Here is a 12,716-nt window from a genome sequence, read left to right as displayed (position 1 = left end):
AACCTCTGTCAGCCACTAAGGAATTCCTGGCAAAACTTGCAACACAGGACAGCTCCCAGGCATCCATCACCCCATATGTAATGGATGTAGGTGCAACCATTTCCACTCAAGAGGAGCACCCAGGTATGCTTAGTTGGATCATCATTGGAATACTGTAGCATGCAGTGTGTCAGGGTGCACATAGTGTTATGTGGGTGTCAGGTGTTTCAGGGGGGAGGTTAGCTGCAGATTTAAGTTCATGCACAGTTTGTGACCTACATACCTGTTAACATAGCAGATAATGTAAATGTGAGATATTTTGAAGTATTAGTCCTGTTATACTGTCAAATGTCCTGCTGTATACATTACCTCTCCCTCACATTTTTCCAGGGCCATCAGGAATAGGAAGAGGCCGTGCTCCTGCTGCTGGTAAGTACAAAACTGTTTTGTCAAAGATGTAGATTTAGTTCACGGTGTTTGCTCAAGTGTCATCACAGGCCTGCTAGCCAGATTGATGTACTGTCTGCAAGATTGCCAAATGTACAGATATTTTCTGACTGTGCACAGTTTAGACTCATACCTATGTCTTGTAGGTGTGACCATAATGATTGATTTGACAGTATTGTTGGGACATTACAGATTGCCATAACTGTCAACTGTGCAGAGTTTTGCAAAATGTCAACAGTGTACATCATTTATGTTTTGCTCATGAGATTCCTGTTTAAAGAACATTTATTTCCAAATGATTGCAGATGTGGGTTAGAAAATAATGTCCTCCTGTCCTACTGTATGAGGTTGTGGGTTATCCAAGTGTGTAATAGTGACAGCAGTAGTACACAGATTAACATATATTACAACATAATACTGCAGAACATAGTAGTGCAGGTATTAATGTAATGCTTTTCCCTTTTTATCACTGGTTACCAGTGACACTGGTCTGTGCCCCCTTCACAATCAGATGTCAGTATCTCTTCAGACTCTGATGATGATGGTGGCCAAAGTGAGGCACAGTGGGGGGTTGCAGGGGCTGAATCTGACAAAGAGGTTGATATCCCTCATCTGTCCACATTATCACCATACATGGCCAGTATACCTACACATACCCAGTCCCCTGTGGCCACAGACATTAGACAGTCAGAGGGTGGGGATATTGAACAGGAAGTGTGGCTACTGTGACTTCAGTGACTGTCGACACTGGCCATAGCCAAACAGTTGGTGAGGTTCCACAAAGGCAGCTTGATAGGGGTGCTTATAGGAGGCCTACTGTCCCTCCATCACCTGTTGCAGGTGTCTCATCTTATGTCATTTGGTGTATGTTTAAGGCCATCATGGAGGCATAGGCATGTGCAGAAAGGAACTCCAGATGAATGCTCAGAGTTATGGATGCAGCACAGTCTGATATCTGTGACTGTCTCAACCGAATTGCTGATACCCTGGATTGGTTCACTGATGCAGTGAAAAGATATTGGTCTGAGAGAGATCACACACTATCTGTCTTGGAACACATGTTGTCTGTGATGGAACATCTGTTGGAGTTGAGTGTTGGATGTAGGTCAGCAGCTACATCACCTGAGAGTCAATGTGGCCATGCACAATCACACTGTCATAGTGGCAGTACATTCAGTGCTCCAGAGGGGAGGTGCCATCCACACCAAGACATGACAGGCCATGGCCTTGTGGTCAAGGGAGGTCCCATAGAGGACACTTTCCCAGCAGACAGCAGTCACTCTCAGGTAGTAGCACAGCATTTGACATTGGGTATGGAGGTGCCAGTGCACGGCTCACAGTTGTCCAACATGCAGACACGTAGGACTAGCACTGAGCTTGGCTGTGTACACTCAGTCACTCACACACCAATGTCACACTCAGGTCACCTACACACAAACACACCACATTTCCAAGGTCCATTCTGCCTGCATCCCTCCCTGACTCACAGACAAGCTTGCCAACCTATTGGGTCATCCTAGGCCTACTGCAACCCCACACAATACCTTGTGCAAATGGTGATACCTGTGCCACATCCCTCTCATCTCTATCATGGATCCAGTGTCACATTGAAATTTTTATGTCTCACTTTCAGGATTATGTGGGACACACCTTTGGGTACACATCTACAATCAACCCATCAACATCAGAGCACAGAATTGAAAGTCAGCACACAAGACAAATGTCGTCCGAAGGGTAACACAGTATATGTTCCAGGAATCATAGGTTCATATGTGTTTAATATGCTAATGAACACAAGGGCTACTTTAAGCCTAGCCATGCATCCCTAAACACTGTCAAGGTATGATACCATTGATAAATGTAAGGGGTTTGAGAGCTGAAACATCTACAAGCTGGGGTCTAGGTGTGGACCATCCACAGTTTCCCTGTGTCCACTGTAGACATTGGTCCACAAGCAGATATGATTGTCCTGTTCCCCATCCAGTTGTGTAACTTGCACTTGATTTGTTTTAGAGTGAAATGTGCTTCACATGGATGTGCAGCCTGCTCCATATAGGGTGTAGTCTCTGGGTTACATACCTGTCTCTCTAGCATGTCCTACATATACCACTGTCAAGATGTAGGTCTGTAGACCAGGTAATTCTGGTGTTACTTGTTTCGTGGATATGCAAGAGGTCCACAGTGTCGTCTGACACTGCCCTGTATGGCAGGCATACACCACCCCTCCAAGGCATGTATGAGACAGACTGCATGGATAGGGCCTTCACGTAGTCTGCATAGGACATCTTATGCACACCATGTAGTGCGTTACTATGGAACCTCTGTGGATGTTACAGTTGTCAGATATGCCTGGCTAGTTACATACCAAAGGTGGCATTGCACTAATGATAGGTCTGCTGAATGCCGATTACAGTGGAACCATGGCTTCCTTGGATTTACATGCCATACCTTTGTTTATAGGTTGTACAACATAGAATGATGTCCACAATATTACAGACATATGACAGGCAAAGGGTAGATCACCATCTGTGTCCATAAGTTACTGACTACTCGGTCAACTGTTCGAGGTGTACTGGCAATATGATAGAAGGGGTGGATAATTTCCCAAAGGATAGTATTGTGCATTTCTTGGTATTTAGTGTTAGCCTATGGCTCTGGCGACAACTGTATGTCTGTGTTAGCTCCTCCTAGGGAACATTTGTGTCACTGTGGGATTCAGTGACAACTCCTCATTTGCATAAAGTCAGTGATGACTAAAATGTTGGATTGTGTGTTGGCTACACTTATGGGTTTATAGGTTGTTCCTCCATGACATGTTGCTCTATGTGTTAATATGAGTATTGTTTTCACAGGCTGCATATGGGGCTGCTGAGGGTATTTGTTATCTGGACTTTCTCTACGAGGTTATTATGGTTTATGTAGGTTACATGTCAGTACCTCAGCTCAAGTCTGCTTTGGATTTTGTGTGATGGCTGCAGCATGTGTACCACTGACTACCTTATTGACACTAGGAATACTTTTATGTTAGAGCTTTGCTTCCAGTGACATTGTGTACATACATGTCGCACACACCATATCAGTTTGTTTGATAATGAAGTGGTTGTCAGTAAACATGTTGTGATTTCTACATTGCCTCAGGGTGCCCATATCCAACAGGGTGGCAAAGGTCACACTGGGAATCCTCATATCCATGGTAACAGATCCCTTATTATTGATTACACAGTTGTATTGAGTATATCAGTCAATGTCACAAGTATCTGTTCTGCAACTATGGGGACAATACTTGACAGTGCATGCTAGTTGTTCTGAGTGCAAGTCAGTATTGGAGTTAATGCCACCATGATTTCCAAAAAAAATTTCACCCAAGGTGTCTGGTCCTGCACAGAACACTGCCAAACACTGGAAGGGAAAGTAATACATACACCTTGTAAAGCTAAGGATGGCATATCTAAGCTAATCAAGCAGTGCATACTGGAAAAGAAAATTTATCTTATGATGGATGCTGAAAAGAGGGGAGTCACCAGAATTGTTGCTGCTTGGCTACTACTACTGCTGGTCTCAACACGGCCTCGCTGTGGTGGGATACAAAGCTCCTATTCTTTGTCTCTCACCAGAAGCAAATCGTTAGCACCAAGCTCAATTTATGAAGCAGGCCAGAGCTTGTTTGTTGATCCACACACTTGTCACACATGATGTAAGGCTCTGTAGGCTTCTTGTAGCCTTTTCTAGGTAGATGCCTTAATTAGCAATCAGACCAATCATTTGACATTTGCATGCATTATGCCTTGGGTTCTGAGGGTTGTAGCATTTGACTAGGGTACCAACCTGATAGTGATTAGGAACACAGCTGCTGCATCACAATATAAGGTTAAGTCTCAGGTGACACAGATGTCCAAGGTTGATCTATCAAGCTCCACAGCAGCAGCAGCAGTGATCCATGTTAGGTAACAGTGTCACAGCAATTCATGCAGCCTGGCCTTTAACAGCATAATGGTGATGATCTGCGTGACGTGGGCGTGAGGCTTACTGCAGATGGGTGGCCACTTTTGGGCAATGTCTCTGTCCCTCCCATATGTCCTATGTATGTCATATTGTACATTTATGTTCCCAGAACACTAAACTCTGTTCCCACATCATGTCACACAACATACATTTGCTGTCTGTTTGTTTGACAGACATTCTAGACCTGCAAGGCTAAAGTAATGACAGCAAAGTTGGACAAGTTGTCTGTATATGCACAGACATGCACATCTTCACTGCATAGAGTGTGTTTGAGGCTGTGAACCCCAAGGATGTAGTAGCATGACCCATACTTTGCTGGGGTTGTACACTGTCACATTTGCAGGTATGCATTTCCTACCATGCCTAATAACAGGATTATAGTTCATCCAAGTGCCACAAGCCTGGAAAAGCAGTGAAATCAATCTACCATGATATCCCACACAGTCAAGTACTGTTTTCCCTTAGGATGACACCATAAATGTAATAACGTGTTGTATGTAAGCATCTGTCAGGCCACTGTCCAACTATGACATGTTGTGATGTATACACAAGCTAATCTATTGCTAATGGCATTATCCCTTACTTTTTCAGAGATGTGGACAGCATCCCCAAACCTCTACTCCTTCTCCACACAAACACAATGTGTGTGAGATGCATCTGCATTAAAAACCTTGAATCCATGCTCTCTCACACACCTGACAGTACATATGACAATGATTGGGGTGCCAACATGTCCACCTCACCTCCTACTCCACCCAAACCCTCATCACATTTACCTACATATGCGGAGGTCCATACCAGAAACATACCTAATCACCAGACACCTCAAAAACAGAAATACAAGCATACTACACATAATAGTACTTCTGCAGAACACAGTACACATAATAGCTAATGCACTAATGTCTCAATGGTCAACCCTTTACCACAAAACACAAATTCAAACATATCAGTCATAGGTGATTACATCATGAGTCACACTGATGTCCCCTCACCAGACTAGATAAGGGAAAGATCACAGTCAGCTGTCTGTGAGGTGCCAGGATATGGCATATTTCACATACAGTCAAATCTGTCAACAACAGGTACTGTTATGACTACATCATGGTTCCTGTTGTTGTGTAAGACTTGGCGCGTACCTCTCCAGACTGTGTGATGACAGACATGACTGAGCTCTCACACTATGTGTCTCAGGTAGGTATGCCCCTGGCCATCAGCTGCATTTTACCTTCAGCTAGGATGATGCCTCTATACAAACAGAATATAATTAACTTCAATAATAGGGTTCGCACCTGGTGTCATTCTAAGGGGATCCACTATCTGTCAGCCTGAGATAACATGCTCAACAGACCTGGATGCTTTGCCACAGATGATCTTTGTCGGTCACCCCTGGGATTTCGGATACTGGCCAAGGCTATTGCCACCCCTATAGTGCCCTTTTTAGGTGGTGTCTCAAGGACACATTTTCCAATGTAAACACCCCATGTACAAACAACCTCAAAGATATGCTGTTAAACACTAGGAGTGTCAACAGGAAACTGCACTCACAAGAAGCTGTCCTCATCTTGGAACATGCAGAGCTTTGTGCAGTCACAGGCACCTTTTTCAAGGCTGTGGAGAGCACCACAGCCATACCAGGCTACACCTCCTTCCACATGTGCCAACCTCAAACTGAAGACATGCAGGCTAATGTTGGCTGTGTATAAATATTCATTAAGGATACATACACACCCACATTGGTTACACAGTGTGATTCCATGGATACACTTCAGGTACTATTGACTGTTTGTGGGACACCTGTTTAAGTCATTGCCAGCTACAGGAGCCCCACCATGAATCAGGATGCCTATTCTGCTTATTTGGATCTACACAAGTCTATCCAGGTACATCTGGACACCATGGTTTGAGATGACTTTACTACCCACCGACTGGGTAGATTAGTTGTGCTCAAACTTACTTGCCCAAAGTTTACTCAACTTCATTATCTCCAATGACCTGGACCAGCTGGTTGACACCCCCACAAGAGGAGCTAACATACTTGATTGGGTGCTTACTAATATGGGTGACCACTGTAGCACCGCCACTGTGAGGTCCTCCCTGGTGAGATTTGACCTCAAATCAGTCTTAGTTGTTATCACACCTGACACCCCCCCTTGCAGCAGATACACTAAAGACATTCACCAATCCAGATTATAACCCCCTATGGCATGGTATTAATAGCTTCACTGCACCTCCTCCCTCAGATGTATCTGGAAACTATGCCGAGCTCTACATCAATGCGTTATACAAACACCTGTATGACTGTATTGACTCGTCTGTACCTGACAAGCTCTTCATGGTGAAGCAAACCTGCCTGGTGGACAACTGTCAGTAAGAGGGTTTACAATAATCAGAAGACATTTCTCTGTAAGGGTAGGAGGGAGGGAGCCCCCCCTAAACTGGAAACACTCCCTCCTCAGCTTAAACTAGCAAATAAGTGTTATTGTGAAGTCCTCCAAAACAAAGTATGGGTCCAAATTAGTCTCCACAAAGGACAACCACAAGGCATTCTAGTTACATCTGCATCCCAAAAGGAAAGGCCCACATGTGTACTGAACTCATGGTTAATGATACCTCATATACAGAGCCTGTCAATATAGCTAACCTGTTGGCTGACAGGTTCTGTCCCCACCACGTGTATCCCATGACATCCCTACCACCTGTCCCCTACCTTGTATCTGTAAAGAACAGGTCATAAATGGCCTCTCTGTGGACAAAAACACAGCATCTATGGGAGATGATAACATCACAGGCTGAGTCCTACATGGGCTCCAACATACAGTAATAACACCATTGGGAACTCTATGCAATCACAGTGTAACCACTGGCTTTGTCCCAGCTGAATAGAAACAGCCACTGTTATCTGCTTGCACAGAGGTGGTGTGCCCACTGCCTCTAGAAACTATATACCTATTATCCTGACTAGCCATATCTGCAAAGCCATGGGGTAAATCATCACGGACCTTATCAACAAAGATGTAGGTAATCTCCACACAGTTGACCCTATGCAGTTTGTATTTGTTAAAGGGAGTTCATGCCTTTTAAACCTGCTGGACGTCTTTGAGACAGTCACTTAGGACTTGGATGACAGGAAGTCTGTGCATACAGCCTACCTGGACTTAGCCAAAGCATTTGAAACTATCCCCCAGTCAGCCATCATTGACAAACGCACCCAAATAGGCATCAACCTTTATATCATTACAGGGGTCATTCACTGCCTCAGTGATAGAGGTCATATAGTCAAAATAGGGGAATCCACCTCCAGTAGTCAAGCTCTAACCAGTGGCGTTCCACAGGTTTTAGTCATGGGTTCTGTACTGTTTGGAATCCATTTCTCTTAAGTACAGGCACAAAGTACATGTTTGTGTTTGACAAGGTTTGCTGATGCAAACTGAAAGATGTCATAGAATCTCCAAAGTAAGTCAACATCATACACAAGGGTCTTACTTGAACAAATGATTGTTGCCAAAGTCATGGCCTTAAAAGCAATCCATATATATATATATATATATATATATATATATAATCATTGCTTTCTATAACAGTGATGTTCCTGCTTAGTACCACATCAATAGCAAAACCTGACATACATACTCAGGGGTGGAAGACCTGGGCACACAGGTTGACAGCTAGCTTACCTTAGATCACACCATGCCTCTGCAGTGGTAAGAAGGGCATTCTATCATGCTCATGTAATACGTGAGGGCATTGTCTCCAGAAAAAGGAGACATCATAACCGCCATGTCCTCTTCCCTCTGCAAACCAACAGTTCAATGGCCCTTTTAGTATGTACCTTTCCAAGCACCTGCAGCAATTGGAGAGACCACATAGTTTCCTCACAAGGGGAATTCAGGTCTTCAACATCTGTCCATGGTGATCATCTGATATCACTGTCACTTTAGTGTGTGACATACAGAGTACTCAGAGATGATCTCTGACTTGCATATGAGGCAATCTCTGACCCTGCTCTATTGGAAATGCAGCATATCTGTAAGTCAAATGGTACACAGGTTACTCACTGTATAGACCTTAACCTGCCATGTGACATTAATACAACCTGCTGGAGGGAGACAATTGTCTACCACAGTTTTAACACACCTTTGGAACAGACTCCATTATGTCAAACAGAGCACCTCATTGGCCCTCTTTAGATGCAATCAGTACAATTGTATAGGTGACTGCAATTTCACCATGATGATTCCATCGGTGTCCCTCTTGGACAGGGGCAATAGGTGCTGATTGTGTACATAAGGGTAACAACTTGGCTATGATTCTAAGGGCACTATGGCCAATAGCCAAGTAAATTCCAATGAGCCTATGATCCCATAGGCAGATGTAAAATGCTCTAACATCCACGCACATAAACATGGCTACAATAATAATAGTACTATTACCTATTCATGCAGAAAACAGCACAGCACACACACCAAGTTATTTGCCATGATACTAGAACCCATACCTTTATAATCTTACACAATATAGATCACAGTACTTAATGCATGCACCGCAGCTTAAGTCTGACATTAACATGTCTTTTGGCAGTCTTATGGTTGCTGACATCAGAGTTTGGAGGCCTATATCACCTGCTAGGCCCAAAACAGTGCAAAACCATGTTTGTTTGTAAGTCAGTGTAGGATTGATATTTGTTCTGACAAAGTTACATATACACTCCCAGAAACAGTAGCTGGGCTGTAGTGAGATTAGAGCCCCTACCTATCTAGTTTTATACACTAAAGATCACAGTACTTTTTGCACACACCACAACTTAAGTCTGACATTAATGTGGCTATAGGTAGTCTTATGGTAGATGACATCAGCAGGCTTTGTGGAAGATGACAGTTTGGAGGCCTGCATCAACTGCATGAGGCAAAAAGTGCAAAGCAATCTCACCTTTGAAGTCAGTGTGGTATGCACACTTGCTCTTTGAGGGGATATACATACACACACACACACACACACACACACACACACACACACACACACACACACACACACACACACACACACACACACACACACACACACACACACACACACACACACACACACACACAGAGCAAGTGGACTAGAGTGAAATTATAACCACTACCTATCTAGTCTTATGGTAAATGACATCAGCAGGCCTTGTGAAAGATGAGAGCTTGGAGGCCTGCTTCAACTGCAAGAGCCAAACAGTGCAAAGCAGTCTCACCTTTGAAGTCAGTGTGGTATGCACACTTGCTCTTTGAGGGGATATACAAACATACATACACACACACACACACACACACACACACACACACACACACACACACACACACACACACACACACACACACACACACAGCAAGTGGACCGGAGTGACATTAGAACAACTACCTAATCTTACACACTACAGATCATAGTACTTAACACATGCACCACGGCTCAAGTCTGCTTTGTAAATGACTGCAGGTGAGGTAATCCTAGAGAACATAAACAAGGCCTGTGTTGAACAGCTTGGGAGGCCTGCAGAGTCACACTGCTTCCTACTGTCATCTGCAGTTAGTAGCCTATCAGTCATAAAACTGTTTTGTAGCCTTGCTATGTGACAACAGCACCCATTTTGGGCATATGTGTCTATTTGCAATTTGATGGACGAGCTTGTGGCAAAGCTACATTAGCCTTGTCAATGAGTGTGCACACAGCATAATACAGTACACATCTTGTTCAGTTGTTGTTGTATGTGTGGTGGAATCCAACAGACACGGGGCCTGTAGTGAATGTGGGTGCTGTTGTTGCCATAGATACAAACATATGGCTTGACACTATGTTTACATATTCATATATGATGCCATACATTTTCAGTGTTTCCACATGCTGTAATAGGGAGACATGGTATGACTCACCACTGTCCAGATATTTGCAGCATGTACACAGGTTTGACTCACACTTATGTGTGTTTCACACAAAATTGTGATTTGCTATCAAATGTGGTATCATTTACACATGACATGAGAGAAGACTGCCCAAACTCTGAACTTCAGATATCCCAATAGTCCTCCAAGTGTAACATATGATGTTAAGTTGTCTATCTCACCTTCGTTTCTTGCTTGTTGGGATCGGAGCCAATCCTCAGCTCCAACTCGGCCATCTTCTATAGCTCAAGAGCTGTTTACTGGCTCGAGGCTACCCCTTATCCCATGATGCCTAGTGCTAGCTACCCAGATCGCGTTTGCTGCTTCAGCTGCGAGGTTCATGGTTACTGTCTCAGGCTTGTATAACTTTATTAATCTGCCTTTTTTGTCAGATTACGGCTTTTTTTTAGGGTATGTATAAAAAGAGAAACGGCTTCAGGTAAAACCCAGGTGCACAAAACCAGAACTATATATAACCAAAAATACACCGAGGTACCACACAATAGCGTCTTTATTACACAAAAAAATAAGAACAGTGGTGAGCACTTTCGCAAAACTAATTGCTTCATCAGACAAGAAAATGAAACACTCCATTGCTTATATACAGATGGAACCATTGACTCAATCACTGATGTCATAGGTCAATTAAGGCATTAAAGCTATATAAAACTTATAAATGTATAAATGTAGAAAAGGCTACATATAGAGAAAACTGCATATAAAAGACACATATAAATGCATATAAAAACTGCATACAAAAACTATATACAAAACTGTTGGTAAAAGACCTAAGTAATGTACATAGATATAAACTCTATAAATACTGTAGCTATGAAAAAATAAAAGGATAAAAATCTAGATCTAGTTATAAAATCTATCTACAATATGTATGTACAACTAAAAGTAGACTATGTCTCTAAAATATGAATAAATAAAGTGTAATGGGTGTATGAGGTGCCTAAAATTAAACATGTTTGAGGCGTCTTGCTTTTTTTTAGGGTAATTGTTGTTATATATTATAGTGATAACTAGTAGATTTAGCTAGTGTATTGTCATTTTTCGCCCCTTAGAACTCATATAAATTAGAGAGTTCTCCCCTCCCCCCTCCCCTCATAGTAGTGTTTAGTCTTTTGGTTAGGTAGCCATTTCAGTTAGAGGCTCCCTAGTCTTAAAAAAAAAAAAAAAAGAACAAATCTATCTTATATTGCTTTTTTGTGGTAGTGTTCTGTTTTTACTTCTTAGTGTGCTGGCCTGTTGGCCAAAGTAATTAAGAGTTGTGATTTCTTCTTTTGACAGGGTATGTCTAAAGAAGCCAAAGTGTCGGGATTCAAGAAGTGTGACTCATGCTGTCAGAAGATGTCTCTGACAGATGGGCACACTTCTTGCATCTACTGCCTAGGCGCAGTGCACCTGCAGGACTCTTGTTCTATCTGCCATGTATTTTGCCCAAGAGTTCTGCAGGAGTGCAAGAATAAGCTTATTTTGAGAGGTCTTCTCAAGTCAAGGCTCAGCCAGTGAAATCCCCTAAACTGGCCAAATCGTCGGCTCCCAGCTCAGAGCCGTCATTGGCCCCAACCTTGCCTACTACCTCTTCGGTCCCGGCTGGAACCAAGGAGACTGCTTCCTCATCAGCTCCACTAGTACCCTTGGAGCTGTCAAGGACCCAAAAAAGGCCAAGGACCACTTCGCTAGACTCCATTCATTCGGCTCCTCGGTCTCCCCTTTTGCAGAGTGACCACAGTCATAGATCTTCACTTTCTTCTCGGTCCTGTAGGCTCTCAGACCATGACGTGGAGAGAGTGGTCAGTAGGTTGTTGAAGTTGCAGGCACTGGCCAAAATGTTGTCCAGCCCTCCTCATCGTGTCGGCTCCGTCCATTTCTATCGATGTTCCTCCTCCGACTCCATTGAGCTCGGAGCCAGAGTTTATTGGGGTTCGAGTCATGGAACCATCGGCTCCAATTACGATTTCTCCTTCGGATCTGTCGTCAGCTCCGATCTCATCGATGGTGCCTTCCGTCGAGGGATCTGGGCGCTGAGACTCCCTCGTCGGCTCCAAGGGGGCGAGTGGCATCGGACCCTTGTCCAACCCTACTCTCCCTCTCGGAGCATCGGCGCAGGTGAGCTCGGCTCCTACATCAGCCTCGGAGCCATCTTCCTCAGTGTGGAGGAGGATTCCAGTCTCTTCAGAGCTGGAGCCTTCTCTGCATCATGGCAGGGACACCTTCGATGTCATGAGGAGTGTGCTGGCCTCCCAGTCAGCTCCACCTTCGACCCCACTGGCTCTGTCCCCCGTAGTGCCTGCGTCAACCTCTGTCCCTCCTCCAGACCCCAAGCGTGGGGAACCAGCGCTCCAGACCACCCCATTGGGTGTT

Source organism: Protopterus annectens, chromosome 3.part0 (assembly GCF_019279795.1).
Source record: "Protopterus annectens isolate FY-2018-M chromosome 3.part0, PAN1.0, whole genome shotgun sequence".
NCBI classification, from domain to species: domain Eukaryota; kingdom Metazoa; phylum Chordata; order Ceratodontiformes; family Protopteridae; genus Protopterus; species Protopterus annectens.
This window is presented reverse-complemented; position numbering follows the sequence as displayed.